General features: G+C 35.7%; 1 long non-coding RNA gene across 1 annotated transcript; it reads right to left on the minus strand.

Annotated features, from left to right (window-relative positions):
- Positions 1-3,471: 3,471 nt before the first annotated feature.
- On the minus strand, positions 3,472-4,466 carry LOC149513792 (uncharacterized). The gene is made up of 2 exons (XR_016329529.1): positions 4,026-4,466; positions 3,472-3,946 (listed from the first exon to the last, which is right to left on the minus strand). It is a non-coding gene; the product is annotated as an uncharacterized LOC149513792 (long non-coding RNA).
- Positions 4,467-18,426: the final 13,960 nt, after the last annotated feature.

Here is an 18,426-nt window from a genome sequence, read left to right on the forward strand (position 1 = left end):
TTAGTTAAACAAACTAAAGAAAGACAACAATTTGATGAATTGGTTTTCAATAATCCATGTTCTTCTTACCTATTAAAACAACAGAATTATGACTTCTTTGTTTTTGAAAACCAATACTCTGTTTGAGAAATAAACCATTTCTTATAACTTTTTGAATATTTCTCTTATAAAACTTCTCCCCAAATAATAAAATTAAAAAGAATTTTATTATTTGAAAAAGCGTTAACCTTACTTCCTAAAGAAATATTTCAGAAAATTAATAGTCATATTTCTCAACATATAGAAAAATTGTTGCAAGAATATTTTTCATAATACTATTTCTTCTTGTATCTAGAAACATCAATCTTAGGAGAAAAACTTCCAAAATCAAATTTAAACTAGACCATGATACTTTTGATGTAAAAAGCATCGAATTAGGACTGGTTGGAGAAATTATTATTCAAAAATTTTCCTTCTATCATATTTCTAACTTCCTTACATTTTTTAAATCTCAATTTCAACAATACATAAAAAAACGATCGTTTCTTTTTCTATATCCATTTTAAAATAACCAGTCTCTTAGGATCTTTCATTTGTGAAAGATTCTATCAAACTTGTCAATTTTGGGAAGTTAAAATATCTGTTTCAGGCGTTCCTATTGAACAACCAGTAGATCTATAAAAAATCCCGATCTTTTAAACCAAGCTATTCAAAAGTATTCCAATCCCTCTTTATACCATTTCCAAACAAGAATTAATGTTATGGAATACTGCAAAAATCTTTTGCAAAAAACCCTTTGCTCCTCTTTCCTAAAAAATTCCCTTCAAATAGATGGAAGAGGAATTTAGGCTTCAGTTTAATCCAACAACTCTCTAAAATGGAAAAAATGGTCCATCCAAAACATTTACTATACCAGTTTTAAGCAGGGTGATAGATGTGGAATAAATCTAGACCGAATACTCCATAATCTTTTAATTCAAAAAATAAAAAAGCATTTAATCTGGATAACATCCAAGAAGGATAAGCTATTCTAATCAAGAATAAGCTCATAGTACTTACCATCATAACAAAAAACAAAGCTAATGGTAAGCCCAACATCAATCAGACATCTGACTTATCAACTGACAGCAGCCACTGTAGTAATCACTATACTTGACAAAAGCAGTTATTATAGCAGATAAAATCAGACAATAGTAACAGATAACTTTGATTAAATAATACTGTATAATTAACCTAACTCAGGTTAATCTCTTTGTAAATAGAAGGACTTGGCATTTGTAATTGGCAGAGCTTATCTCCTACTTTCTTTCTAAAATTTTTTTTCATTTTAGCTCTCCTTTAAAATCTTCCCATACCAATATAGAGTTTATTTTTACTCTTAATCTCTTATTTTGTTTTATTTTTGTAAATGGTATTAGAGCCTATGTACTAATCTAGTTTGTATTTCTAAATATTTTAGATATTTAGAAATAGAATAAAAAACTCTCAAAAATATCATTTTAAAAAGAAATGATATTTTATGAAAAAATGGAAAAAATAAAGCAAAATTCCTAAAAAAAGGAAAATTTGCAATCAAAAGAAAACCTTTAAAATTACAAAAATGCAAATGTTTTATTTGCAATAAAGAAAGACATATAGCTGCTAGCTATCCTAACAAAAGAAGTAGTGCTAGAAAAATGATCAAAACCCTTGATAAAAAAAAAATTTCAAATTTGTTTTGCTGAAGAATTATTAGAAGATGAAATTTTTTACGAAATATTTTCAGAAACATATTCTGATAGTTTTAATAGTGAAATAGAACATATATTTATGAATACTGAATCTAATCCAAATATAGTATCAAAAACTGCTTTTACAATTGATAAACAATCAACTAATGAAGAAATGGTTACTCTAAAAAATGCTATGAGAAAAACTCATCACATTTTTTATGAGAAATTAAAACAATTACAATCCGTCAAAATATACGAGATTTATAAAACCAACTTTTTAAAAACATTTCAACCTTTTATTATAGTCAAACTATAAGTAGCAATCAATCCTTTGCTACTCCCTATAAAAATTCTTTCTCAGAATTTCACAATATAACCAATACTCAACTACCAAATCAAATCCCTAATTTTCCTAGAGATAACCAATCTCAACCTTCTTATTATCATTCAGTAAATTTTGTTTTACACTTTGCAACATCTTCTTCTAGAAAAACTAGACTTGAAGAAACAAAATCTTCTTTCATTATAAATCATTATAATTTGCAAGAAACGGATTATATAAAGTTTTCTAATAAAAACTCAAAAAGAGTTTATACTTTTATTGAAGGAAAATTCCATTTTCCAAAATACAATCCTTATACTTTACACATACTCTTAGACACTAGAGCAACAATCTCTAGCTGCCGTAGTAATGCAATTCCATTAAACAAATGGGAACCAATGAAAAATCCTTGGGGATGTGTTTTAAAAGTAAAAAATCTTCATAAAAAGATGAATTACTTTATGGAAACAATTCTGGAAAATTTAAGCCAAATGAAATCAAATACATTATTTTTGAAAAAGAATTACTAGCCATAAAAAATATAGTAACTAAATTTCATATTTATCTAGCTCCTGAAAATTTTATTATATGAACAAATAACTAATTTGTTAAAGATTTCCTTAAAAATAGAAAACTATCTAATAATCCTCATAGAATACATTGGTATAATTTTTTATGCCAATATAATTTTACTATTGAATTTATTAATGGTGATAAAAATTTTCTTGCAAATTTCCTTAGCAGACCTAAAGGATAGAGGTAAAAAACCTTTACAACATCAGGAAGGGTGGAGAACAATTTAGAAGAAAAATACCAAAATGGTTTTCTCTTCTATTTCTCCATCTTTTCAAAATCCTAATCTAGGATTTATACCATTTCAATATCCTCCTTATGGACATCTACCCCATTTACTCTCATAAAGACCAATCCATGTCTTTCAAACCCAAGCTTCTTTACAACAACTAAAGTAAGCACCATCTCAATTTGCTTAAGATCCAAACCAATGGACAACTATTTCTTATTCTAAAATCTTGAAACAAACATCAAAACTTAAATAAAGTTTTGAAATCAAATATTTTTACAATCCTGGTCTTAACCTAGAGACATATGGATTAATCAATCATATTTGAAAATCCCATCTCTTTGAAAACAAATCTACATTTAGAAAAGGGATGACCAAGCGAGCTAAATTCTTAGTTAAACAAACTAAAGAAAAACAACAACTTGATGAATTGGTTTTCAATAATCTCTATTCTTCTTACCAATTAAAACAACAAGATTATGACTTTTTTGCTCTCAAAAACCAATACTCTATTCAAGAAATAAACCATTTCTTAGAACTTTTTGAATATTTCTCTTATAAAACTTTTCCCCAAATAATAAAATTAAAAACAATTTTATTATTTGAAAAAGCTTTAATCTTACTTCCTAAAGAAATATTTTAGAAAATTAATAGTCATTGTAGATACCGATTTTGTCCGGGTCTACCATTTTATTAATAAACAAAACAAAAAAACAAAATAAACAAACAAAAGAAACAGAATAAGATAGAAGTCAGGGAGTTGGTACGGCGCCGCTGTCGCCAGCCCCCGACCAACTACCCTACCAGCCCCCCGACCAGCCTCCCGACCAGTCACCCTACAGCCACCAACCAACTACCTTACAGAAACCTAGATTCCCCTAATTGAAGCCTTTAAAAATCTCCAGCCATTTCCTTTTCGAAAAAAAAAAAAGGAAAAAAAAGAGCTGGCGGAAATCCCCTTCAATCTCCCTCTGGAATCCCCATTCAACCCCAGACAGACCCCATTCCTACGCGTAAAAAACTCAGTTTCACGCAACCCCCCAAAGCACCCAAACCGAAAACAGATCTACACAAAACAAAAAAAAAACAACACAGTCCTCCCCGCAGGGAGGAACCCAGCGCCGAAGCTACCTGCAAAAGCAAAGAAAATTGCATCAATCTTGTTTCAACAAAACAAACGAAAAAAGTCTTGAAAACAGAAACTTTGAACCTCGATCTACGCTGATCGGGGCTGCTTCCGGTGAAAAGGAGACCGGATCTGGAAAGAGGGCATCTCGAGGAGTCTTCGTGACCTTCTAACCATTTTTCGATCACCGGCGACCACCGCCGACGGTGGACCAGGCGGCGGCCGACAAGGCGATCCGACGGCCGGACGGCGATCGGCCGAACCCCTCCCCCAGAGCTCTCTCTCTCGTTTTTTTTCTGAAAACAGGACCAAATGAACAAAAAAAAATTTTTCAAGTTATTTATAGAAAAAATTAAAAGCAAAACGACGTCGTTTTGGGCATAGGGCCAAAACGACACCGTTTCAGCTAAGGAGGATCCGCGCGTCCACCCGCGACCCGACCCTGGGTCCGCGCACCCGACCCGCGACCCGTTTCCTTCATCAGCATCTGACCGGTCTGACTGGACCAGAACCGAACCGCCCAGACCGAACCGAACCGAACCGAACCGCCCAGACCGAACCGAACCGGTACTGGACCGTCCAGACCGAACCGAACCGTCGAACCAAACCGGGCGTTGACTGGACCGTTGACCGGTCCGGTTCAGGTAAAAATTTTTTTTTTATTTTTTTACTTTTTATTTTATTAATATTTATGAATGTTAAAATGTTTATATTTGTTAAACTAATTGATGAAATTGTAGTTAAATTTTTTTATTTTTAAGATAAACTTTAAAAACAATTATATAAAAATAAATTTAATAATAATACTAAAGTGATAAAAAATGAAAGAAAAGAAAATTTTTATCCGACGATGAGATTTAAAGGTATTCCGAGTAGTGATGCCTACGAAATCTCTAGGTGAGAAGATTTTTTTAAATACTACCAGCGTATTGGAGTATTTATAAAAAAATTTTCAATACAGTAAAGATTTTCTTTTTTAAGAATAATAAATAAAAATTGATGAATATATTAAAAATATAAGTAATAAAATAGGAAGAAAAAAATTTAATCCAATGATGAGATTCTAAAAGTATTCCGAGTAGAGATGCTTTAAGAAATCTCTAGGTGAGAAGATTTTTTTAAAATATTACCAGCGTATTGGAATATTTATAGAAAATTTTCAATATGATTAAATTCCTTTTTTTCTTCAAAATTTTAATTAAAATTAATAAAATAATTAATAAATTTTTGAATGAGAATAAAATGTGTGCATAAACATGAAAATATTTTGCATGGCATGCATGACATAATTTCTTACGAAAAGTAAATTTAGACCTCCAAAGATGAGATTCTAAAAGTATTCCGAGTAGAGATGCTTTAAGAAATCTCTAGGTGAGAAAGAATTCTTTTAATGTTACCAACGTACTGGAACATTTTAAGAATTATTTCAATAAAAAGGTTTTAATTTATTTTTCTCGAGAATAAATTTTTTTAACATGACATTTTCTTACGAAAAATAAATTCGAGCCTCCAAAGATGAGATTTTAAAAGTATTCCGAGTAGAGATGCTTTAAGAAATCTCTAGGTGAGAAAGAGTTCTTTTAATGTTACCAACGTACTGGAACATTTTAAGAATTATTTCAATAAAAAGGTTTTGATTTATTTTCTCGAGAATAATTTTTAATAAATAAAAATCAAGAAAATTATTTTTTTTAATATTGAAAATAAGACTGTTTGTATTAAAATCAAAGGATAACACGTTGTTAATTGGTACCGTTTTTAACGGGCGTTGTGGGGGTGCTAATCCTTCCTCACGCGTAACCGACTCCCGAACTCAGACTGTTTCGCAGACCGTAAAATTATCTTTTTAATAAATTTTAATTAATTTTAAGATTTCATTAAAAAGGTATGTTTTAATAGGTGGCCAATCGCACCTAGCCAAAAAAGATTGGTGGCGACTCCGTTTTTTTTATTTCGTTTCCAAATTCGTCGGGCGGACGCAAAACCGTTACGACAGCTTGGCGACTCCGCTGGGGACGCATTTTGTTTTTGAGAGTCAAGCCAAAATTAACTACTTGTTATCCTTAAATTTTGATTTAAATAGTCTTAATCAAATTCTTAATTTTTTATTCTTCATTTTTAGTAAAACAAAACAAAACCAAACAAATCAAAAATAAAAAGCAAAAAAATTCACACACATTTCTCTTATTATGCCTCTTATGTTTTATTTTTTGTATATATATTGCTTTCAATAAATTAGGATATATTTGCACACAATGGCACGATGCATCTCATACATGAGCTCTATACCCGGGCTTCGTCCTTTATAGAAGGAAGTAAAGTACCTATTGCTCTCGTGAGGTGATAACCTCCGCAATGGCAAGCGAAATACTTCCACTCGAATTGAACCCTTTCCGTTAGTAGCCTGTAATGGGTGAGGATCGGGATGCCTTACTAGTCCAATATGGACGACAGTGAGGAACAATTTGGGAACCTTTAGACCCTGTCAATCCAAACCCAGCATATAATAAGCCTAGGAAACCAGCCTTATGTAGAGCTCCATCCACTTTCTTGTAAAAAATATCCAAGAATAAAAGTTGTGTATAATACAAAACAAAACAAAACAAACAAAAAAATCTCTAAAAAAAAAAAAAACAAATTTTTTTTAAAATCACATCCTCACACTAACTCAATTTTGTTACATTAATCATATCATACAGTTTTGCATCGAGATATTTGCTCAAGGACATTTCTCCCAAGAAGTTTTCATGGATCCCATAGAACTACAGATTTGCTCATCCTCAGTCAGTGTGCCATGTGAGTTGTATAATGAAGTACATGTTTGGTCGAAAGAGGCTCAACAAAAGAACGGAGATTGTTTGCATACCAGTTATATGTCTGAGTTACCCGAAAAAGTGCATTTAGATCTCACACAGAATGATTTAAAAGAGTTAGCTGCTATCTGGGGTCAGTTAAGTGAAGGAAGAAAAGAAAGCTTTTGCAAAAAGTATGGGCAGATTGCATCTCTCATTTCAGTAGTGGTTGATGAACAGCTGGTCAAAGCAGTTATACAGTTTTGGGATCCATCCTATAGATGCTTCACTTTTAATCAGGAAGATTTGGTGCCAACCATCGAGGAGTATTCGATTTTGCTCGGGATAGAATTACAATGTCCAGATAAAGTATTTACCCGAAAGCCAAAATCAGGTTATCGTAAAAAGTTAGCCAAGCTTATGGAGGTTAAAGTAGAAACCATTGATTCCTTTGTGAAGTCTAAAGGTAAACATCTCGGCATTCGTTGGGACTTTCTTCGAAATTTCATTCAGGAGCATTTGGATAATGATCAAGGTATGGATGTGTTTGCTCTAGCATTGTATGGCATGGTAATCTTTCCAAAGACTTTGGGTTACATTGAGATAACTGTGGTAGACTTTTTCGAGCAAATTAAAACCCAAACAATTAATCCCGCTCCAGCAGTCCTAGCCGAAACCATCAGGTCATTGAATTTTTGTCGACGAAATGGGAAAGGTCGATTCATAGGATGTGCATCTCTATTATACGTATGGGTCAGAAGTCATTTCAAATGTGGGAAAAGTGCATTTTCGAAATCATATCTTCGAAATAAAGCACCACTCGAAGAGTTTTGCAAAAGCCAATGGCCGACATTAAAGACTAAGGAAGAATGGGTCCTTTTCTTACGAAGGATTACTGGGGATGAAATCGAATGGATGGTGCCTTGGATGCCTCGTGTGCCCTTGTTGTATCGTGGAGGAAATGAGCCATGGATTCCGTTATTAGGGCTATGGAGTGTTGTAAGTTATGCTCCATTGATGGCACTTAGGCAATTTGGTGCAAAACAGTTTGTTCCTGCTACTCATGGCCTAGTCCAAGTAGAATTCATTTATGGGGAATCAAATCCATCAAGAACTTCGGAGCAGTTGATCCAAGCATGGAAGAGAACACAAAGAATGAGGTTAGGGCCTTTCATCGATAAAGTCATTTCTGATTATCAGATTTGGAAAGCAATGCGGCCTAGAGACATAGTACTCCCTCCTGATGATAGCTCATATCAATTGGTTAATCTTTCAGAAGAGGTGCAATTATCAGAAGTTGAGCTTGTTAAGAAAGAATTAGAAGCTGAAAAAGAAGAAATAAAAAGAGAAAATTTGAGACTTCGTGAAAAAGTAGGGCAATTAAGATATGAAGCGGAGATACAAGGGAGCATATTAGAAAAAGTCATAAAAGAGCGAGATTTGGCTAATAGTGACTTGAAAGATCTACATCAAGAAAATAAGAGGTTACTAGTTACCAAGTCTTACCTTGGCCGACAACGTGAAATGGATAAGCTCCGAGAGGGAATAAACCAATGGAAGGGCAAAGCTCAAGAAAAGCAAGAGGAGACCACCAGAATTTCTCAAGAATGTCAGAATTGGAAGGGATTATACTCTACAACCTCAGCAAGATTGGTGGAATGCCAAAATGAAAAGAAAAGATTAAAAGTCATGCTCGCAGAAGAAAGAAAAAAGCACTTCGAAGTATTGAATGAAAAAGAATCGCTTCACCAGGTGATCCAAGGGTTAGAGCTACAACTGCAAGACCACAAAAGTCATATTTCAGCAATGATAGATGAGTGGCATAGAAGGGAAAAAGATTGGATCTTCACATGTGATTCAGAAAGGGATGCTCATATGAGATGGAAGGCAGAAAGTTTAGGGAGGAAACAGTACATAAAGCACTTGACTAATCAAGTTTGCAAGGCAGTGAGGAAAGCATGGGAGATGGTTGAAAAGGTAGAAGCATTAAGAAGAGAAGTCAATCCCATAGGAGAATATGGACAGTGCCTAGTAAACTTTCTAGATGAGGTGAAGGACCATTATGAGCAAGTCAAATGCTTTTATGGATATAACTCTAGGATGATAAATCCTATGTAATAAAAGTTGTATGAGATCAATAAAAATTTCTAATGTTGAAATTCGTTCAAGAACAAATATCTCTCACTTGCATTCATGCATCATATACATCATTTTTCATAAAGTAAAATTTTTAACACATAGCATTCTAATTTTATTTTTTTCTTTTCTTTTTCAAAATAAAAAAATTTTGTGGTAATAAAGGTTCAAGAATAGCTCGCCCATCAAAAATTTCGGCCCAACCTACTCGTCATTCATACAATACCAGGACACAGACAAGAATCATGGAGCAAGAACAGGCCAGTCGATTTGAGAGAATTGAAAAAGCTCAAGAAGAACTAAAAGGAGATCTTAGTATAATAATGGATATGCTCAAGAAACTTGACAAAGGAAAAACAGTGGAAGAAAATCCTAGCTTTCAAGAACAATCGCCAGATATGGTAGATCCTGTCTATCCTCCAGGGTTTGAGCCACGACTGAACCAACCTTCACAAGGAACTAGAGTACCAATTTTTACTCCTGGTGGATATCCTAATCCTTATCCAGGAATGACATCCACACCTGCTCCAGGATAATTTCAGAATTTTGTTAATCCCATTATGATGGAAAAACCACCTGAGCCAATCTTAGTTCCTGATTTAGATGATCCCAAGGAAAGAGAAAAGCTAGGGATGCAGACACCTGAAAAAGTAGAAGATACCAGTGCCCGGGAGAAGATGAAGATATTGGAGGAAAGGCTTAGGGCTGTAGAGGGAATGAATTTTTATGGCTCCACAGATGCAGCTGATCTTTGTTTAGTTCCAGATGTGGTAATTCCACCTAAATTCAAGGTCCCTGAATTTGAAAAATATGATGGTACAAAATGCCCAATGACCCATATCACCATGTATTGTCGAAAGATGGCAGCATATGCTCGAGATGAGAAGTTGTTAATGCACATATTTCAAGATAGTCTTACGGGTTCTGCAGCTAGGTGGTATGTCCAGCTAGATAGGACTCATATTCGTTCTTGGCAAGAGCTTACAAAGGCATTCCTTACACAATATCGGCATGTCACGGATATGGTTCCAGATCGTCTGTCTCTTCAAAGCATGGAAAAGAAAGTAACTGAAAACTTTAAGAAGTATGCACAAAGATGGAGAGACGTGGCTGCACAAGTTCAACCCCCTCTCACTGAGAAAGAAACAACTGTTTTATTTGTGAATACCTTGAAAGCACCGTATTATGAAAGATTGATAGGTAATGCAACCAAGAATTTTGTCGATATGGTGATATCCGGTGAGATCATTGAAAATGCCATAAAAAATGGTAAGCTCGATGCGGGAGAGACAAGTGGAGTAAAGAAAGGTGGAGCTCCTAGAAAGAAGGAGAATGAAGCTCCAGCAGTGAACTATATGGGGCAACAATTCAGAGGTTTCACACCTTATCCTACACCAGTATACCAGACCCATTACCCTTCTGTAAACCATGTTACATCCATCCCTCATTCACATCAACCATACCAGTCATTACCACAACCAGCTTATTCACCTCATTTTCAACCATCCTTTCGAACACCCACTTATTCCTATAACCGTCCTGTTGTACCTACAAGACCAGACTGGAGACCTAATAGTAGTCCACGAGCCCCAAGAAATATCCAAGAAAAATTCACTTTCGATCCCATTCCCATGACATATACAGATCTGTATCCTCAACTTGTTGAGAAATATCTGCTTGCTCCTGTTATCATTGAACCTATGAAACCTCCGTTTCCCAAATGGTATGACCCCAATGCACATTGTGATTATCATTATGGGAATCCAGGTCATTCCACTGAGAACTGTACTGCTTTGAAGCGTAAAGTGCAGGGGTTAATCAATGAAGGAGTATTAAATTTTGATACCAGCCAACAAAGGACTCCAAATGTCAATGGAAACCCTCTACCAAATCATACCAAACCATCAATAAATGCTTTGATTGATGGGCAAACAAGTTATGTGAAAAGAAGAATAGAGGAGGTCAAAACTCCTATGGCTAAGGTGTTCGAAGTATTGGTCAAAACTGACATGTTGAAGCCAATAGAACCTCAAAATTACTCTGAAATGATAAACTCAACTGAAAGCTGCACTTATCACAGAGATGTTCTGGGGCATTCTATCGAGAATTGTCACCAATTTCGTCAAGAGGTGCAAAAATTGATGGATGAAGGTCGAATAGAGTTTTACCAAGAGAGAGAAGAGTTGGTGAAAGTGTCTACCATTGATTCAAAGAATAAGTTTGGGCGTAGACCAGTAACTATCTATTATGATGAGAAGCCAACATCGAAGCTAGAAAAACTCGTCTCTCGACCAGTGGTGACAATTAAAGTTCCTACCCCTTTTTCATATCAGAATGATAAAGCAGTACCTTGGAAGTACGATTATGGTGTCGTAGTCAACCCAGATACTGCTAATATAACGGGTGTAGGAGGCATAACCCGAAGTGGCAGGTGCTATACCCCAGAGCTCTAGAAAAAGCTAGAAAGGAGAAAGCCAAGGTAGGGGAAGAAAATGAAAGTCAGAGTGATCTTGATGCAACACCAGAAAAAGAATGTCAGAAGCCAGTATCTGAGAGTGAAGCAGGTGAATTTTTGAAGCTAATAAAACATAGTGAATATAGCGTGGTAGAACAGCTTAACAAGATGCCAGCTAGAATTTCGCTATTGTCATTATTGCTCAATTCAGAGTCACACCGTAATGCTTTACTGAAGGTGCTAAATCAAGCATATGTGTCTCACAATGCTTCTGTTGAATATGTGGAACAGCTTGTTGGTAATCTGACGATTTCAAACTATATCTCTTTCAATGATGAAGAGATTCCTCCTGAGGGTAGAGGAAGTATCAGGGCTCTTCACATTACTGTGAAATGTAAAAGTCATATAATGGCTAAGGTTTTGATTGATAATGGCTCATCCATCAATGTTATGCCTGCGGCTACTCTGGCAAAACTCCCTGTTGATGGATCTTATATGAAATCTAGTCATATGATAATGAGAGCTTTTGATGGAACCAGAAGAGAAGTGTTGGGAGATATAGAAGTGCCACTGCAGATTGGCCCATGTACTTTCAACGTGAAATTTCAAGTCATGGACATCTCTCCTTCATATAGTTGTTTATTGGGTAGACCGTGGATCCATATGGCAGGTGCTGTCCCATCCTCATTACATCAAAAAGTCAAATTCATTGTTGAAGGGAAGCTAACATGTGTGGCAGGAGAAGAAGATTTATTGGTAACTCAACCGATAAATACTCCTTATGTGGAATCGGCAGATGAAGCTTTAGAATGCTCTTATAGATCTTTCGAGATTACCAATGCAACATATATAGCTGAAGGATCTAAATTGTATTCACCACACTTATCTACGACTACTAAAATGGTAGTCAGACAGCTTACCAAGATGGGATGGCAACCTGAAGCCGGACTTGGGAAGAACCTGCAAGGAATCACGAAGCCATCGGCCATATATGAAAAGAGAGACAGGTTTGGCTTGGGATATAAGCCAACAAGAGGGGATAAAGTAAGAATGGGGAATGAGAAAAGATATAAGAGGATAGCTAATCTTAAGGGATATGAACCAGAGTCAGAACCCATAGTCATTCCATATCTCTATGATTCTTTTCACTCGGGAGGATACATTTATTCAGATTTACCGGGAGCCTCAAGTGCAGGATTCATGGAAAAATTTTCAGAGCTGGCCATTCAAATGGTGGATGGAGAAAAGAAGAGTCGAAGTGAAGAGCTGTTCGTGTACCCTTGTCCTTCAGATTTTGAGCTGGATAATTGGAAAGTTACGGAGCTGCCTATTGTTTTTAAAGCTTTGGAAAAGTAATGTGAAACTTTAAATCCCTAATTACTTTCTACGAGTATTAGGAGATCTTTTATGGTGTGTTTATGTTTGTCATTTTAATAAAAGACTTAGAAGATGCATCCACATTTCTTCTATTATCTTCATTTTACCTTTCATTCTTTTCTTTCCTACATTTTCTTGCCATTCCATTTTTGTGTGCCAATATTTTCTTCATCTTACCCTTTTGCAGGGTCCCAAACAATGAACATGAAGATAATCATGGCAATAATCTCGGATTTGATTTTGAAAATTTAATTCATGTTGATGAACTTGATAATGAGGAAGATTCAGATAACTACACACTGCCTCTTGATTTGTTAAAATTAATAGAACATGAAGATAAGCCAATTGAACCCCACCAAGAAATTACTGAATCAGTAAATTTGGGAGATGGTGAGAATAAAAGGGAGGTCAAAATTGGTACATCTCTTTTACCAGTTGAAAGAAAGAAGCTAGAAGAGTTACTCCGAGAATATGTAGATGTGTTCGCGTGGACTTACCAGGATATGCCAGGACTCAGCACTGATATTGTAGAGCACAAGTTACCTTTAAAACCAGGATGTAAGTCGATGCACCAAAAGCTAAGGCGCATGAAACCAGAGATGCTACTGAAAATTAAAGAGGAAGTGAAGAAACAATTCGATGCTGGATTTTTAGAAGTGGCAAAATATCCTGAATGGGTAGCCAACATAGTGCCAGTTCCTAAGAAGGATGGAAAAGTGAGAATGTTTGTCGATTATCGAGATCTAAATAGAGCAAGTCCCAAGGATAACTTTCCTTTACCTCACATCGATACTCTAGTGGATAATACTGCTAGGCACTTCACATTTTCCTTTATGGATGGTTTCTCAGGCTATAATCAGATCAAGATGGCTCGAGATGATATGGAGAAAACTACATTTGTGACCATGTGGGGAACATTCTGTTACAAAGTCATGCCTTTTGGGTTGAAAAATGCTGGTGCTACTTATCAAAGAGCAATGGTGACTCTTTTTCATGACATGATGCATAAAGAGATAGAAGTGTATGTGGATGATATGATTGTAAAATCTCGTGAAGGAGAGGATCATATAGTCAATCTCAAAAAGCTGTTCGACAGGTTGAGAAGATTTCAGTTGAAGTTGAATCCTGCCAAATGTACATTTGGAGCCAAATCAGGAAAACTATTGGGCTTTGTAGTCAGTGAAAAAGGAATCGAAGTGGACCCGGATAAGATACAAGCCATCCAAAACTTATCTCCTCCTCATACTTCAAAAGAAGTGCGAGGCTTCTTAGGGAGATTAAATTATATTGCTCGCTTCATCTCTCAACTCACTTATAAGTGTGATCCTATTTTCAAGCTTCTCAGAAAACATGATCCTGGAGAATGGAATGATGAGTGCCAAGAAGCTTTTGATAAGATCAAAGAATACTTGTCAAATCCACCTGTGTTGGTGCCACCAATGCCAAGAAAACCTTTGATTTTGTACTTAACAGTGCATAAAAATTCAATGGGATGTGTGTTGGGGCAAAGAGATGAAACTGATAAGAAAGAACGAGCAATTTACTACTTGAGTAAGAAGTTCACTGATTATGAGTCAAAGTATTCACCATTAGAGAAAATGTGTTGTGCATTAACCTGGACAGCTCGAAGGCTTAGACAATACATGCTTTATCACACTACTTGGCTCATAGCAAAACTGGATCCTATTAAGTATATCTTCGAAAAGCCCTCATTGACAGGAAGAATAGCACGGTGGCAAGTTATGCTTTCAGAATATGATATCATTTATGTGGCTCAAAAAGCTATTAAAGGGAGTGCAATAGCTGAATTCCTTGCTGATCGTGCAGCCGAAGATTATGAGCCAATGAAATTAGATTTTCCTGATGAGGATGTGATGGCCATTGAAGAAAATAAACCTGTTGAAAAATCATGGAGGATGTATTTTGATGGAGCTACTAATGCTTTGGGTCATGGTATTGGGGCAATTTTGATATCTCCTGATGGACATTATTACCCCATCACAGCCAGATTAAATTTTAATTGCACAAACAATGTGGCTGAATATGAGGCCTGTGTTATGGGTCTACAAGCAGCAATTGAAAAAAAGATCAAAGTGTTAGATGTGTTTGGAGATTCAGCTTTAGTCATCTATCAGTTACGAGGTGAATGGGAGACAAGAGACTCTAAGCTGATTCAGTACCATAAATATATCTCTGAGTTGGTTAAGCAATTTAAAGAAGTTCAATTTGAGCATCTACCTAGAGAGGAAAACCAAATTGCTGATGCACTGGCTACTCTAGCTGCAATGATCAAAATAGATGCAAATACTGAAATCCAACCCATCAAGCTGGATGTGAAAGATGTTCCAGCACATTGCTCAGGTGTTGAAAAAGAAATTGATGGGAAGCCATGGTATCATGATATCATGCAATACATTAAAAACCAGCAATACCCAGAACATGCAACTGAAAATGATAAGAGGACTATCAGAAGATTGGCTATGAGTTTCTTCATTGATGGAGATATCTTTTACAAAAGAGGTCGAGATCAAGTGCTCTTAAGATGTGTAAATGCAGCTGAAGCAAAAAAGATTATTGAAGAAGTGCATGATGGAGTTTGTGGGGCACATGCAAATGGTCATATGATGGCTAGACAAATTATGAGGGCTGGCTATTATTGGTTGACAATAGAGAGAGACTGTATTGATTATGCTAAGAGATGTCATAAATGTCAGATTTATGCTGACAAGATTCATGCTCCGCCATCAACATTACATGTTCTAGCTCCACCTTGGCCGTTCTCTATGTGGGGCATGGATGTTATTGGTCCCATCACTCCAAAAGCTTCGAATGGGCATAGATTCATTTTTGTAATTATTGATTACTTCACCAAATGGGTAGAAGCTGCATCATATGCTAGCGTGACCCGATCTGTGGTATGTAAGTTCATGAAAAGAGAGATAATATGCAGATATGGACTTTCGGAGATAATTATTTCTGATAATGCCAAAAACTTGAACAACAAAATGATGAATGAAGTATGCACTCAGTTCAAGATCCGTCATCGTAATTCGGCACCATATCGTCCGAAGATGAATGGGGCAGTGGAGGCTGCGAACAAGAATATCAAAAGAATCCTGGAGAAAACGACTGAAACTTACAAAGATTGGCATGAGAAATTGCCTTTTGCCTTGCATGCTTATAGAACATCAGTCAGAACGTCTACTGGAGCCACACCGTTCTCTTTGGTATATGGTATGGAAGCTGTACTACCAGTCGAAGTGGAAATTCCCTCACTTAGAGTCTTGATAGAGGTAGAGTTAGAGGAAGCAGAATGGGTTCGAAATCGCTATGAGCAGTTAAACCTCATCGAAGAGAAAAGATTGTCAGCACTTTGTCATGGTCAATTATATCAAAAGAGGATGATGAGAGCACATGATAAGAAAACTCATCCCCGTTGCTTTAAGGAAGGAGACTTAGTGCTAAAAAGAATCCTTCCAAATCAACATGATAATCGGGGAAAATGGACACCAAATTGGAAAGGCCCGTATGTGGTGAAAAAGGCCTTTTCTGGTGGGGCATTGATTTTGGCAGAAATGGACAGAGGTGATTTGCCTACCCCAATAAATTCAGATGTTGTGAAGAAATATTTTGCTTAAAAAAAAAAGAAAAAAAATGATGACTTATCTAAGCTGAAAACCTGAAAAGGCGGCTTGGATGTGAAATAAAAGCATCATAAAAAAAAAAAAAAGAGAGAGATCCCACAATGCAGGGGCAAGTGTAGTTTGACGAACTCTGAATGATCAAAGAAATCATCTGATTTAGTTTTAGAGAAAGAATCTGAGAATATTTTGTTCATGATTATCTTATGATCATTCTTTTGACACCTTTGTTTTAACTCAAACACTTTGACATGCACTTGTTATCAGCCATATGAAATACATTATCTTTTCATTGAAAATAATGCCTATCCTTTCCTTTATCCTTATCTAATATTTTTGTCCATCAGAGAAATGTGATTGCATTTTATTTGTTTTGAACTTAAAATGATAAAAAGAAAAACAAACATGAAAGATCTCAGCATTACTTTTAAAGCTGACAAAGGCAAATGAAAAAGGATGAGAAAAGCATGACAAGACATTGATGTTGCAGACTTTTGAAAAAATTATGGTCAGATGTTGATAACAGATTGATCATATGAGAATTCTGATAAAAGAAGCCAAAAGTAAGAGATTTCGAGAACCTTTTTACTACAATGAATGATTTTGATTGCATTACATGCATTGCATTATGAGCGCTCAGTACATGCATCCATGAGAAGTTGTAACAAAGATAGAAATTTTCCATTTTGTAATGAAAAAAACAAGATTTTGGTAAAGACAATGATCAAACAAAGGAATTCAAAAGAGAGAAATTTACTTGTTCAAAGATGAGAACTCAAATTTGAAAAAGATGAGAATTTTAAAGTTGTGGAGCCTCTGTTGAGAGGAGCTTTTTCAAGAAGAAATTTTAAAGTTGTTGAGCCTCTGCTGAGAGGAGCTTTTCCAAGATGAGATTTTTAAAGTTGTTGAGCCTCTGCTGAGAGGAGCTTTTCCAAGATGAGAATTTTTAAAGTTATGGAACCTCTGCTGAGAGGAGCTTTTCAAGATGAGAATTTTAAAGTTGTGGAGCCTCTGTGGAAAACATAGGAGCTTTTTCAAGATGAGAATTTTAAAGTTGTTGAGCCTCTGCTGAGAGCAGAGGAGCTTTTTCAAGATAAGAATTTTAAAGTTGTAGAACCTCTGCTGAGAGGAGCTTTTCAGATAAAATTTTAAAGTTGTTGAGCCTCTGCTAAGAGCAGAGGAGCTTTTCAAGATGAGAATTTTAAAGTTGTGGAGCCTCTGCTGATAGGAGCTTTTTCAGATGAGATTTTAAAGTTGTTGAGCCTCTGCTAAGAGCAGAGGAGCTTTTCCAAGATAAAAATTTTAAAGTTGTAGAACCTCTGCTGAGAGGAGCTTTTCAGATAAGATTTTAAAGTTGTTGAGCCTCTGCTAAGAGCAGAGGAGCTTTTCCAAGATAAAAATTTTAAAGTTGTAGAACCTCTGCTGAGAGGAGCTTTTCAGATAAAATTTTAAAGTTGTTGAGCCTCTGTGGAGAGCAGAGAAGCTTTTTCAAGATGAGAATTTTAAAGTTGTTGAGCCTCTGTGGAGAGCAGAGGAGCTTTTTCAAGATGAGATTTTTTAAAGTTGTGGAACCTCTGCTGAGAGGAGCTTTTCAAGATGAGAATTTTAAAGTTGTGGAGCCTCTGTGGAAAACAGAGGAGCTTTTCCAAGATGAGAATTTTAAAGTTGTTGAGCCTCTACTGAAAATAGAGGAGCTTTTTCAAGATGAGAATTTTAAAGTTGTTGAGCTTTTGCTGAGAGCAGAGGAGCTTTTCCAAAAACAAAAATAAAAAAAAAATAAAAAAAAATTCACGATCTATTTTCGGACAAAATCATTGTCTTTGTCTTTGCCCTATTACTGATTCTCAGTAATGTGCAAAGAGGGGCAACTGTAGATACCGATTTTGTCCGGGTCTACCATTTTATTAATAAACAAAACAAAAAAACAAAATAAACAAACAAAAGAAACAGAATAAGATAGAAGTCAGGGAGTTGGTACGGCGCCGCTGTCGCCAGCCCCCGACCAACTACCCTACCAGCCCCCCGACCAGCCTCCCGACCAGTCACCCTACAGCCACCAACCAACTACCTTACAGAAACCTAGA

This window comes from Durio zibethinus, chromosome 18 (genome assembly GCF_047325235.1).
Source record: "Durio zibethinus cultivar Kanyao isolate XHJ-2024 chromosome 18, ASM4732523v1, whole genome shotgun sequence".
NCBI classification, from domain to species: domain Eukaryota; kingdom Viridiplantae; phylum Streptophyta; class Magnoliopsida; order Malvales; family Malvaceae; genus Durio; species Durio zibethinus.